Raw genomic sequence first — 12,380 nt, 5'->3', positions numbered from 1 at the left:
GACAGCAGGACTTAGAAAACCGATCCACAACGACCAGGATCGTGCTATTACCCCGTGATGGGGGAAGATCCGTCACGAAATCCACCAATAGGTGTGACCACGGTTGTTGTGGAACGGGAAGGGGCTGTAATGTCCCTCTGGGCAGGTGTCAAGGTGCCTTGCACTGTGCGCACACCGAGCAGGAGGAAACATAAACCCTCACGTCCTTAGCTAACGTGGGCCACCAGTACTTCCCAGCAAGACAGCTCACTGTCCGACCGATGCCAGGATGACCAGAGGAGGGTGACGTGTGGGCCCAACAGATCAAACGATTGCGGACATCAAACGGAACGTACAGATGCCCAACTAGACACTGTGGGGGAGTGGGCTCTGCATGTGACGCCCACTCAATGTCCGCGTCCACCTCCCATACCACCGGTGCCACCAGGCAAGAAGCTGGAACTATGGGAGTGGGATCCGCGGACCGCTCCTCTGTGTCGTACATCCGGGACAGTGCGTCTGCCTTAACGTTCTGGGAACCTGGTCTGTAGGATAGGGTGAAAACAAAGCGGGTGAAAAACATGGCACACCTCGCCTGGCGAGGGTTCAGTCTTCTAGCTGTCCGAATGTACTCCAGATTGCGGTGGTCAGTCCAAATAAGGAAAGGGTGTTTAGCCCCCTCAAGCCAATGTCTCCACGCCTTCAGAACCCTGACAACAGCCAACAGCTCCCGGTCCCCCACATCATAGTTTCGCTCCGCCGGGCTGAGCCTCTTCGAAAAGAAAGCGCAGGGTCGGAGTTTTAGTGGCGTACCCGAGCGCTGAGACAGTACAGCCCCTATCCCATCCTCGGACGCGTCCACCTCAACTATGAACGCTAAGGAGGGATCAGAATAAGCCAGCACGGTAGCCGAAGTAAACAGAGCCTTCAGTTGACTAAAAGCCCTGTCCGCCTCAGCTGACCACTGAGGTCGCACCGGTCCCCCCTTCAGCAAGGAGGTAATGGGAGCCGCTACCTGACCGAAACCCCAGATAAACCTCCTGTAGTAGTTGGCAAACCCTAAGAATCGCTGCACCTCCTTTACCGTGGTTGGAGTCGGCCAATTACGCACGGCTGAAATGCGGTCATTTTCCATTTTCACTAGAGGTCGACCGATTAATCGGAATGGCCGATTAATTAGGGCCGATTTCAAGTTTTCATAACAATCGGTAATCGGTATTTTTGGACACCGATTTGCCGATTATTATTCAATGACGGCCTAGGAACGGTGGGTTAACTGCCTTGTTCAGGGGCAGAACGACAGATTTTTACCTTGTCAGCTCGGGGATTCGTTTTTGCAATCTTCCGGTTACTAGTCCAACACTCTAACCACCTGCCTTATATTGCACTCCACGATGAGCCTGCATGGCAGGCTGACTACCTGTAACGCGAGGGCAGCAAGAAGCCAAGGTAAGTTGCTAGCTAGCATTAAACTTATCTTATAAAAAACAATCAATCTTAACATAATCACTAGTTAATGATATTACTAGTTATCTAGTGTGTCCTACGTTGCATATAATCGATGCGCCTACTTCGACAAACGGTGATGATTTAACAAGCGCATTTGCGAAAAAACAGTCGTTGCACCAATGTACCTAACCATAAACATCAATGCCTTTCTTTAAAATCAATACACAAGTATATATTTTTAAACCTGCATATTTAGTTAATATTGCCTGCTAACATGAATTTCTTATAATTAGGGAAATTGTGTCACTTCTCTTGCGTTCCGTGCAAGCAGTCAGGGTATATGCAGCAGTTTGGGCCGCCTGGCTCATTGCGAACTGTGTGAAGTCCATTTATTCCTAACAAAGGCCGTAATTCATTTGCCAGAATTGTACATAATTATGACATAACATTGAAGGTTGTGCAATGTAATAGCAATATTTAGACTTAGGGATGCCATCCGTTAGATAAAATACTGAACGGTTCCGTATTTCACTGAAAGAATAAACGTTTTGTTTTCGAAATGATAGTTTCCGGATTCGACCATTTTAATGACCAAAGGCTCGTATTTCTGTGTGTTATTATGTTATAATTAAGTCTATGATTTGATAGAGCAGTCTGACTGAGCGATGGAAGGCAGCAGCAGGCTCGTAAGCATTCATTCAAACAGCACTTTCGTGCGTTTGCCAGCAGCTATTGCGTTGTTTACGACTTCAAGCCTATCAACTCCCGAGATTAGGCTGGTGTAACCGATGTGAAATGGCTAGCTAGTTAGCAGGGTGCGCACTAATAGCGTTTCAAACGTCACTCGCTCTGAGACTTGGAGTAGTTGTTCCCCTTGCTCTGCATGGGTAACGTTGCTTCGAGGGTGGCTGTTGTCGATGTGTTCCTGGTTCGAGTCCAGGTAGGAGCGAGGAGAGGGACGGAAGCTATACTGTTACACTGGCAATACTAAAGTGTCTATAAGAACATCCAATAGTCAAAGGTATATGAAATACAAATCGTATAGAGAAAAATAGTCCTATAATTCCTATAATAAGTACAACCTAAAACTTCTTACCTGGGAATATTGAAGACTCATGTTAAAAGGAACCACCAGCTTTCATATGTTCTCATTTTCTGAGCAAGGAACTTAAACGTTAGCTTTCTTACACGGTACATATTGCACTTTTACTTTCTTCTCCAACACTTTGTTTTTGCATTATTTAAACCAAATTGAACATGTTTCATTATTTATTTGAGACTAAATTGATTTTATTGATGTATTATATTAAGTTAAAATAAGTGTTCATTCAGTATTGTTGTAATTGTCATTATTACAAATTTTAAAAAATTAAATCGGCCGATTAATCGGTATCGGCTTTTTTGGTCCTCCAATAATCGGTATCGGCGTTGAAAAAGCGGTACACTAGGAAGGAGATGGACTGTTGGAAGAACAGACATTTCTCAGCCTTGAGTACAGGTCATGCTCCAACAGTCGACCAAGCACCTTGCGCACCAGAGACACATGCTCGGCGCGTGTAGCGGAGTATATTAGAATGTCATCTATATACACCACTACACCCTGCCCGTGCAGGTCCCTGAAAAGGAAACACCTACACACCTCCCTGAGCACTGACGGGACCATCCCTTGAGAGCCCTCTGTTGCCACGAAATAGTGGGGTCATGAGAGGCCAACCAGGAAAGGCCCAACACAACAGTAAACACAGGAGAGTCGATCAGAAAGAGACTAATTCTCTCCTCATGACTCTCCTGCGTTATCATACAGAGTGGAGCTGTCAAGATTCAAGATTAGCCCTGACACAAAGGACGACTATCTGAGGCATGTACAGGGAAGGGAACATCAACAGGAATAATAGGGATCCCTAAACTAAGTGCAAAGGTACGGTCAATAAAGTTCCCAGCTGCGCCTGAATCTACTAGCGCCTTATGCTGGGAAGGCGGGGAAAACTCAGGAAATGCTATATACAACCACATGTGTGCAACAGGGAGCTCTGGGTGAGGTGTGTGCCTACTCACCTGGGATGAATCACCAGTGCTCCGCCTGCCACCTCGACCCCCTGGGGAACCTCCCCAGCACCGACTAGCAGTGTGTCCTCTGCGGCCACAGGTGGTGCAGGGAACGGGCCCCCCTCCGGTCCCCCTCATAGCAGCACCTCCCAGCTCCATCGGGGTAGGATCAGAGGTGCTGGGGGATGGAACTGACGGACCCCGATCCGGACGTCCGCGGGAGGCCAACAGGTTATCCAACCGGATGGATAGGTCCACCAGCTGGTCCAGGTTAAGGGTGGTGTCCCTGCAGGCTAGCTCCCTACGAACGTCCTCGCGTAAACTACACCTGTAGTGGTCGATCAGGGCCCGCTCATTCCATCCCGCGCCGGCGGCCAGAGTTCTAAAGTCCAGAGCGAACTCTTGAGCGCTCCTCATCCCCTGTCTTAAATGAAACAAGCGTTCCCCCGCCGCTCTCCCTTCAGGTGGATGATCGAAAACCGCCCGGAAGCGGCGGGTGAAATCTTCGTAGTTGTCCAACGTCGGGCCTTCTCTTCCCCAGATGGCGTTGGCCCAGACCAGTGCTTTTCCAGTCAGACAAGAGATGAGGGCGCTCACTCTCTCGCGTCCCGAGGGAGCCGGCTGAACAGCTGCCAGGTAGAGCTCCAGCTGGAGTAGGAACCCCTGGCACCCGGCAGCCGTTCCGTCACAGGGTTCAATTCTTGGGCCAACTCTTTTCTCTGTATACATCAATAATGTCGCTCTTGCTGCTGGTGAGTGTCTGATCCACCTCTACGCAGACGACACCATTCTGTATACTTCTGGCCCTTCTTTGGACACTGTGTTAACAACCCTCCAGACGAGCTTCAATGCCATACAACTCTCCTTCTGTGGCCTCCAACTGCTCTTAAATACAAGTAAAACTAAATGCATGCTCTTCAACCGATCGCTGCCTGCACCTGCCCGCCGGTCCAGCATCACTACTCTGGACGGTTCTGACTTAGAATATGTGGACAACTACAAATACCTAGGTGTCTGGTTAGACTGTAAACTCTCCTTCCAGACTCACATCAAACATCTCCAATCCAAAGTTAAATCTAGAATTGGCTTCCTATTTCGCAACAAAGCATCCTTCACTCATGCTGCCAAACATACCCTCGTAAAACTGACCATCCTACCGATCCTCGACTTCGGCGATGTCATCTACAAAATAGCCTCCAATACCCTACTCAATAAATTGGATGCAGTCTATCACAGTGCCATCCGTTTCGTCACCAAAGCCCCATATACTACACACCACTGCGAACTGTATGCTCTCGTTGGCTGGCCCTCGCTTCATACTCGTCGCCAAACCCACTGGCTCCAGGTCATCTACAAGACCCTGCTAGGTAAAATCCCCCCTTATCTCAGCTCGCTGGTCACCATAGCAGCACCCACCTGTAGCACGCGCTCCAGCAGGTATATCTCTCTGGTCACCCCCAAAGCCAATTCCTCCTTTGGCCACCTCTCCTTCCAGTTCTCTGCTGCCAATGACTGGAACGAACTACAAAAATCTCTGAAACTGGAAACACTTATCTCCCTCACTAGCTTGAAGCACCAGCTGTCAGAGCAGCTCACAGATTACTGCACCTGTACATAGCCCATCTATAATTTAGCCCAAACAACTACCTCTTCCCCTACTGTATTTATTTATTTGCTCCTTTGCACCCCATTATTTCTATTTCTACTTTGCACATTCTTCCACTGCAAATCTACCATTCCAGTGTTTTACTTGCTATATTGTATGTACTTTGCCACCATAGCCTTTTTTTGCCTTTACCTCCCTTATCTCACCTCATTTGCTCACATTGTATATATACTTATTTTTCTACTGTATTATTGTATGTTTGTTTTACTCGATGTGTAACTCTGTGTTGTTGTATGTGTCGAACTGCTTTGCTTTATCTTGTCCAGGTCGCAATTGTAAATGAGAACTTGTTCTCAACTTGCCTACCTGGTTAAATAAATGTGAAATAAAAAATAATACAAAATTTAAAGTTGGAGAATTTAGCTGTTTTCAAACACCTGAAATACCTTTTTCCTGCAATCTAGAGCCATAATCATTCTGCTTAATTCAATGTAAAATATATGTTTATTTTTTTCTGCATATATAAAAGGTTACCTCTTGAGCTGTCTGTATCCTGACTGGTGGTTATTTTTTTAAAGAAACTAAATATGCTTCTCTGTAGCTCTGGGTAAAATCTGGCCCGCTTTCCTCACCAGGGTCTTGACCTGACTGCAGTTCGGAGTCGTAACCAACTTCAGTGTGCAAATGCTCACCTTCGATGGCCACTGGCATGCTGGAGAAGTGTGCTCTTCAACGGAGGAATACTGGTTGGTTTCAACTGTACCGGGCAAATGGCAGACAGTGTATGGCGTCGTGTGGGCGAGCAGTTTGCTGATGTCAACATTGTGAACAGAGTGCCCCATGGTGGCTTTATGGTATGGGCAGGCATAATCTACGGACAAAAAACACAATTGCATTTTATCGATGGCAATTTGAATGTACAGAGATACTGTGACGAGATCCTGAGGACCATTGTCGTGCCATTTACCCACCACCATCACCTTATGTTTCACCATGATAATGCACAGCCCCTTGTCGCAAGGATCTGTAAACAATTCCTGGAAGCTGAAAATGTCCCAGTTCTTCCATGGTCTGCATACTCAGACATGTCACCCATTGAGCATGTTTGGGATGCTCTGGATCGACATGTAGGACAGCTTGTTCCAGTTCAAGACAATATCCAGCAATTTTGCACAGCCATTGACGAGGAGTGGGACAACATTCCACAGGCCCCAATCAACAGCCTGGTCAACTCTATGCGAAGGATATGTTTTTTTAAGGTATCTTGTGACTAACAGATGCATATCTGTATTCCCAGTCATGTGAAATCCATAGATAGGGCCTAATGAAGCATTTCAATTGACTGATTTCCTTATATGAACTGTAACTCAGTCAAATCTTTGAAATTGTTGTATGTTGGGTTTATATATTTGTTCAGTGTTATTATTGGTAAATTATTGTTAAAACATTACTTTGTCTGGACACAAACATTTATTGGCCTAAATTTTATATATATATATACACACACACACAATGGTGTTGTATTTTTTTCAGTTGCATAAGAGGCAATCCTACTGACCAAACAACGCGAATGGAGACTGCAAAGCTGTGGTTGGCTAGCCAGCTAGATCATTGAGGCTGGCCTTTTTTGTATTGTGATTGATTTTATACAGGAAATTAGACAGCATTCAGACATTGTTAAAGATGCACATATCATAAAAAATACATCTGAAATATGCAAATGTATTGCAAATTACCTGGAAGGTCTACCAACCCATCCGAAAGTGAGTCCGAAAGGAAAAGGTCACTCACTGTATGTCGGGATCAACTTCTCCACAAATCAGTACTCTCCCGGACTCATCTTCAATCCCATCAATAGTGATTGCTAGTAGGGGAAGCAATGCTTCAATACTATCAGGACCAAAATCAAAAAAATCTTCCACACCTACTCCAGCTGCTCTTCTCGCAGCATACATTTCAGTTTTGCCAAGAACTAACAGAAACTAACAGAAATTGAACATTCGTGTTAAAAACTTTCAACAAAGTGTCAAAAAAAGATATGAAAAAATTGCCATGAGCGTTCGCAAACAGAAGTTGAACGCACCTCTGGTCTGACAAACAGTGCTGTAGCTCTGCCACTTTCCACCGCAGATGCAGAAGGCAGACAGAGGCGGATGTGGTGGATTGAGACGCAGCCCATGCAAAAAAACATCTCTAGCTTAAACAGTTTTTTTCTCCTTATGTTAATTAGATTGACACACAGGTGCATCAGAGAGAGAGAGAGAGAGAGTGCCCCTTAATACCAACTAATCCCTTTGAAAACGGCCTATGTGGCATTGATACGAGATGTACATCAAAGATGTATTCTAAATGTCAAATTTGACTAAAGTGTAAATAGGATAAGAGTAAATGAAGGTTGGGTTTGGATTACAATTATGTCGACAATTCAAGCCCGCTTTTGTCAAGCTTCATGTGCAAATTACCCCCCTCGCTGTTGTTTCATAGCTCCTAGCGCGTTCAAAGAATTACTGCTGTTTGAGACTCCGGCTCAACAATGCATGCTTCCAGCAGGATGCAAAGCCAACTATTGTTTGCATGCCCTGCCGAAGGGCCCTATCATGGAGAATAGGTGGCTGGAGTTCATTGGTCCCCAATGGTGAAGAGTATACCGGTAGCTAGACCATAGACAGCTGGTTATGTATATTTTGATTATCATCGCTAGTATAGCTGACGTTAGCTAGCTACATCAACGCCGCCCTACCGGACGAGTTAAACACCTTTTTCTCATGCTTCAAGCACCACGATGACTCTGAGTGGCTGAGGAGTTTAAAACATTTTTTTTTTAAACAAAGGACATCAAGGACAACTAAAATCATAACAGCAATGCCAACTGTATATGTTTGTGTGCATGTCTGGCACTATTACACATGTGTGTGTGTTCTTGTATGCTTTTATTTGAATGAGAGTGTGTGTATATGCATGTGTAAAAACACCTGCATGGCATCAGCCTCAGGCAAACCGTCATTAGTTGTAAAAACACTGCCCCTCAGTGTCATTCAAACATACTTTTTATTATGTTTTATTCAGACTTGAAAAAAAAACGTTTATCTTTGACCATCATTCTATCTCCCGCACAGCAACTCCACTCCCACTTGTCTCTAATTCCACATCCTAACCCTCAGCCCATCCCATCTATCTCTGCTGGCCACCCACTTCAGGTTTCTATGCAACACATATCTTTCAACTATGCTGTGATGTTTAACGTACAATTTCAATCTATCTAATTGAATAGAATCCAAAGATTGTGAGTTGAAGATAAATACTTTTACTAAGATTATTAGTAAACTCAGCAAAAAAAGAAACATCCCTTTTTTAGGACCCAGTCTTTCAAAGATAATTCATAGGAATCCAAATAACTTCACAGATCTTCATTGTAAAGGATTTAAACACTGTTTCCCATGCTTGTTCAGTGAACCATAAACAATTAATGAACATGCACCTGTGGAACGGTCGTTAAGACACTAACAGCATACAGACGGTAGGCAATTAAGGTCACAGTTATGAAAACTTAGAACACTAAAGAGGCCTTTCTACTGACTCTGAAAAACACCAAAAGAAAGATGCCCAGGGTCCCTGCTCATCTGCGTGAACGTGCCTTAGGCATGCTGCAAGGAGGCATGAGGACTGCAGTTGTGTCCAGGGCAATGAATTGCAATGTCCGTACTGTGAGACGCCTAAGACAGCGCTACAGGACGGACAGCTGATCGTCCTCCCAGTGGCAGACCACGTGTAACAACACCTGCACAGGATCGGTACATCCGAACATCACACCTGCGGGACAGGTACAGGATGGCAACAACAACTGCCCGAGTTACACCAGGAACGCACAATCCCTCCATCAGTGCTCAGACTGTCCGCAATAGGCTGAGAGAGGCTGGGCTGAGGGCTTGTAGGCCTGTTGTAAAGCACGTCCTCACCAGACATCACCGGCAACAACGTCGCCTATGGGCACAAACCCACCGTCGCTGGACCAGACAGGACTGGCAAAAATTGCTCTTCACTGTCGAGTTGTGGTTTTGTCTCACAAGGGGTGATGGTCGGATTTGCGTTTATCGTCAAGGAATGAGCGTTACACCAAGGCCTGTACTCTGGAGCGGGATCGATTTGGAGGAGGAGGGTCCGTCATGGTCTGGGGCATGAGACATGACAATCTGCACAAAGGCAATTTTTAAACAATGGATGAGCTTTTCTACTTGATAATCTACTTGAGAACCATTTAGGATTCAAGTAAAACTTTTGAATAAGTGAAACCTTTAGAGAGAGGTTTAGTGCTTTTATATTTAATAATCTCAACCCACCCAATTCATAATCATTATATAGATAGGCACATTTTATGTTGTCTGGTTTAACGTCCCAGATAAAGCAAAATATTTTTTGCTCATATGATTTGAAAAAACAAATCATCAGGAGTAGGCAGTGCCATAAGTAAGTGAGTAAACTGAGATATGACTAAAGGAGTTAATCAGGGCAATTTTTCCATAAATAGACAGGTATTTACCTCTGCATGGTTGCAGGATCTTGTCTATTTTTACAAGTTTTCTATTGAAATTCATTGTGGAAAGCTTATTTATATATATTTTGTGATATGAATACCAAGTATGTCTACTTCACCATCAGCCCATTTTATAGGTAAAATGCAGGGTAATGTAAAAGTTGTATTTTTGTAATAGATTACATTAGATTGTTCTTGAATAAGTTCCTCAAGTTCTTTTTGTTTTTCCTCTAACTTATTTTATATCTCGGTAGTATCGTTTTTATTGCCATCTACCTGTATTATTTGTTCATGTATTCTTGTCTCTGTAGCCAGAAACTGCTTTTTTATTATTGATGAATATTGAATTGAATGACCTCTGAAGGTACATTTAAAGGTATCCCAAACAATAAGGGGATTTCCTGAACCGATTTTATACTGGAAAAATTCAGTTATAAATTATTTTGTCTTAGTTAAAAATAAGTTGTCCTCCAGTAAACTTTGATTAAATTTCCAATATCCCCGTCCACGTGGAAAATTTATAAGAGTTATGTGAATGCCAATTAGATGAATATCCGATCGCATTCTGTCTCCTATTAAAACCTTTTTAACCTTTGATGCAAGAGAGAAAGAGACAAGAAAGTAGTCAAGACGACTAGCTTGATTAAGTCTCCTCCACGTATACCTCACTAGGTCGGGGTTTTTTAGTCTCTAAATATCCACTATTTCTAATGTCTAATTTCTAATGTGTCCATCATTTTTTTAACCTTTATATATTTATTTAATATTTGTGATTTCCTTAATGGCACGGTGATGATAGTTTGTAGAGTGATTACCTTCACGGTCCATTGAGGTACTTAACACTGTGTTATAGTCTCCTACCATAATGATCATTTGTTGCCTGTAAGTTCAATAAATTGGTATACATATTTTTGAAGTATGGATCATCCTGATTTAGACCATATAGATTAATGACTAAAATACATTTTTTGTCCACTTTCATATTCAAACGGATCCACCTTCCATGCGAATCATTCCTGACTATTTGCACATTCAGATCGACATTTTTGTTAATTAATATCATCACACCTTTTGAGTTCCTTTGTCCATGACAGAAAATTGTTTCACCACCCCATTCCCTTTTCCACGCAACTTCATCTAAGGATGTAGAGTGAGTTTCCAGTATACAGTTGAAGTCGGAAGTTTACATACACCTTAGCCAAATACATTTAAACTCAGTTTTTCACAATTGCTGGCATTTAATACAAGTAAAAATTCCCTGTCTTAGGTCAGTTAGGATCACCACTTTATTTTAAGAATGTGAAATGTCCGAATAATAGTAGAGAGAAGGATGTTTTTCAGCTTTTATTTCTTTCATCACATTCCCAGTAGGTCAAAAGTTTACATACACTCAATTAGTATTTGGTAGCATTGCCTTTAAATTGTTTAACTTGGGTCAAACGTTTCGGGTAGTCTTCCACAAGCTTCCCACAATAAGTTGGGTGAATTTTGGCCCATTCCTCCTGACAGAGCTGGTGTAACCTAGTCAGGTTTGTAGGCCTCCTTGCTCGCACACGCTTTTTCAGTTCTGCCCACAAATGTTCTATAGGATTGAGGTCAGGGCTTTGTGATGGCCACTCCAATACCTTGACTTTGTTGTCCTTAAGCCATTTTGCCACAACTTTGGAAGTATGCTTGTGGTCATTGTCCATTTGGAAGACCCATTTGCGACCAAGCTTTAACTTCCTGACTGACGTCTTGAGATGTTGCTTCAATATATCCACATAATTTTCCCGCCTCATAATGCCATCTATTTTGTGAAGTGCACCAGTCCCTCCTGCAGAAAAGCATCCCCACAACATGATGCTGCCACCCTCGTGCTTCACGTTGGGATGGTGTTCTTCAGCTTGCAAGCCTTCCCCTTTTTCCTCCAAACATAACAATGGTCATTATGGCCAAACGGTTCTATTTTTGTTTCATCAGACCAGAGGACATTTCTCTAAAAAGTATGATCTTTGTCCCCATCTGCAGTTGCAAACTGTAGTCTGGCTTTTTTATGGCGGTTTTGGAGCAGTGGCTTCTTCCTTTCAGGTTATGTCGATATATTTACTTTTGTACCCGTTTCCTCCAGCATCTTCACAAGGTCCTTTGCTGTTGTTCTGGGATTGATTTGGACTTTTCACACCAAAGTACATTTATCTCTAGGAGACAGAATGTGTCTCCTTCCTGAGCGGTATGAGGGCTGCGTGGTCCCATGGTGTTTATACTTGCGTACTATTGTTTGTACAGATGAATGTGGTACCTTCAGGCGTTTGGAAATTGCTCCCAAGGATGAACCAGACTTATGGAGGTCTACAATTTTTTTTCTGAGGTCTTGGCTGATTTCTTTAGATTTTTCAGTGTATGTAAACTTCCGACTTCAACTGTATGCATGACCTCACACAGTTCCAACTCCATCATTAAGGCACTCTTGACAGCATGGTGCCAAGTTTAATAACCTCTCCCTCAATGTCAGCAAAACAAAAAAGGAGCCGATTGCGGACTTCAGAAGGAACCAGGCTGGGCATGTCCCTGTCTTCATCAACAGGGCCGTCGTGGAGGATTCCTCAGTGTGCATCTCTCTGAGAAACCAAAATGGTCACCTTCACCACAGACATTGTGGTGAAGGTGGCATGTCAACAGTTCTCCAATCTCAGGATGCTGAAGAAATTCAGCCTTGTGTTTTATGTTATTGCTGCTGAAAGGTTAATTATATTTTTTCTCTGATTTTGCCTGTGCTTAGTTCAGTTT

The sequence above is a fragment of the Salvelinus alpinus genome, chromosome 12 (genome assembly GCF_045679555.1).
Source record: "Salvelinus alpinus chromosome 12, SLU_Salpinus.1, whole genome shotgun sequence".
NCBI classification, from domain to species: domain Eukaryota; kingdom Metazoa; phylum Chordata; class Actinopteri; order Salmoniformes; family Salmonidae; genus Salvelinus; species Salvelinus alpinus.
Note: the sequence above shows the minus strand (reverse complement) of the source record.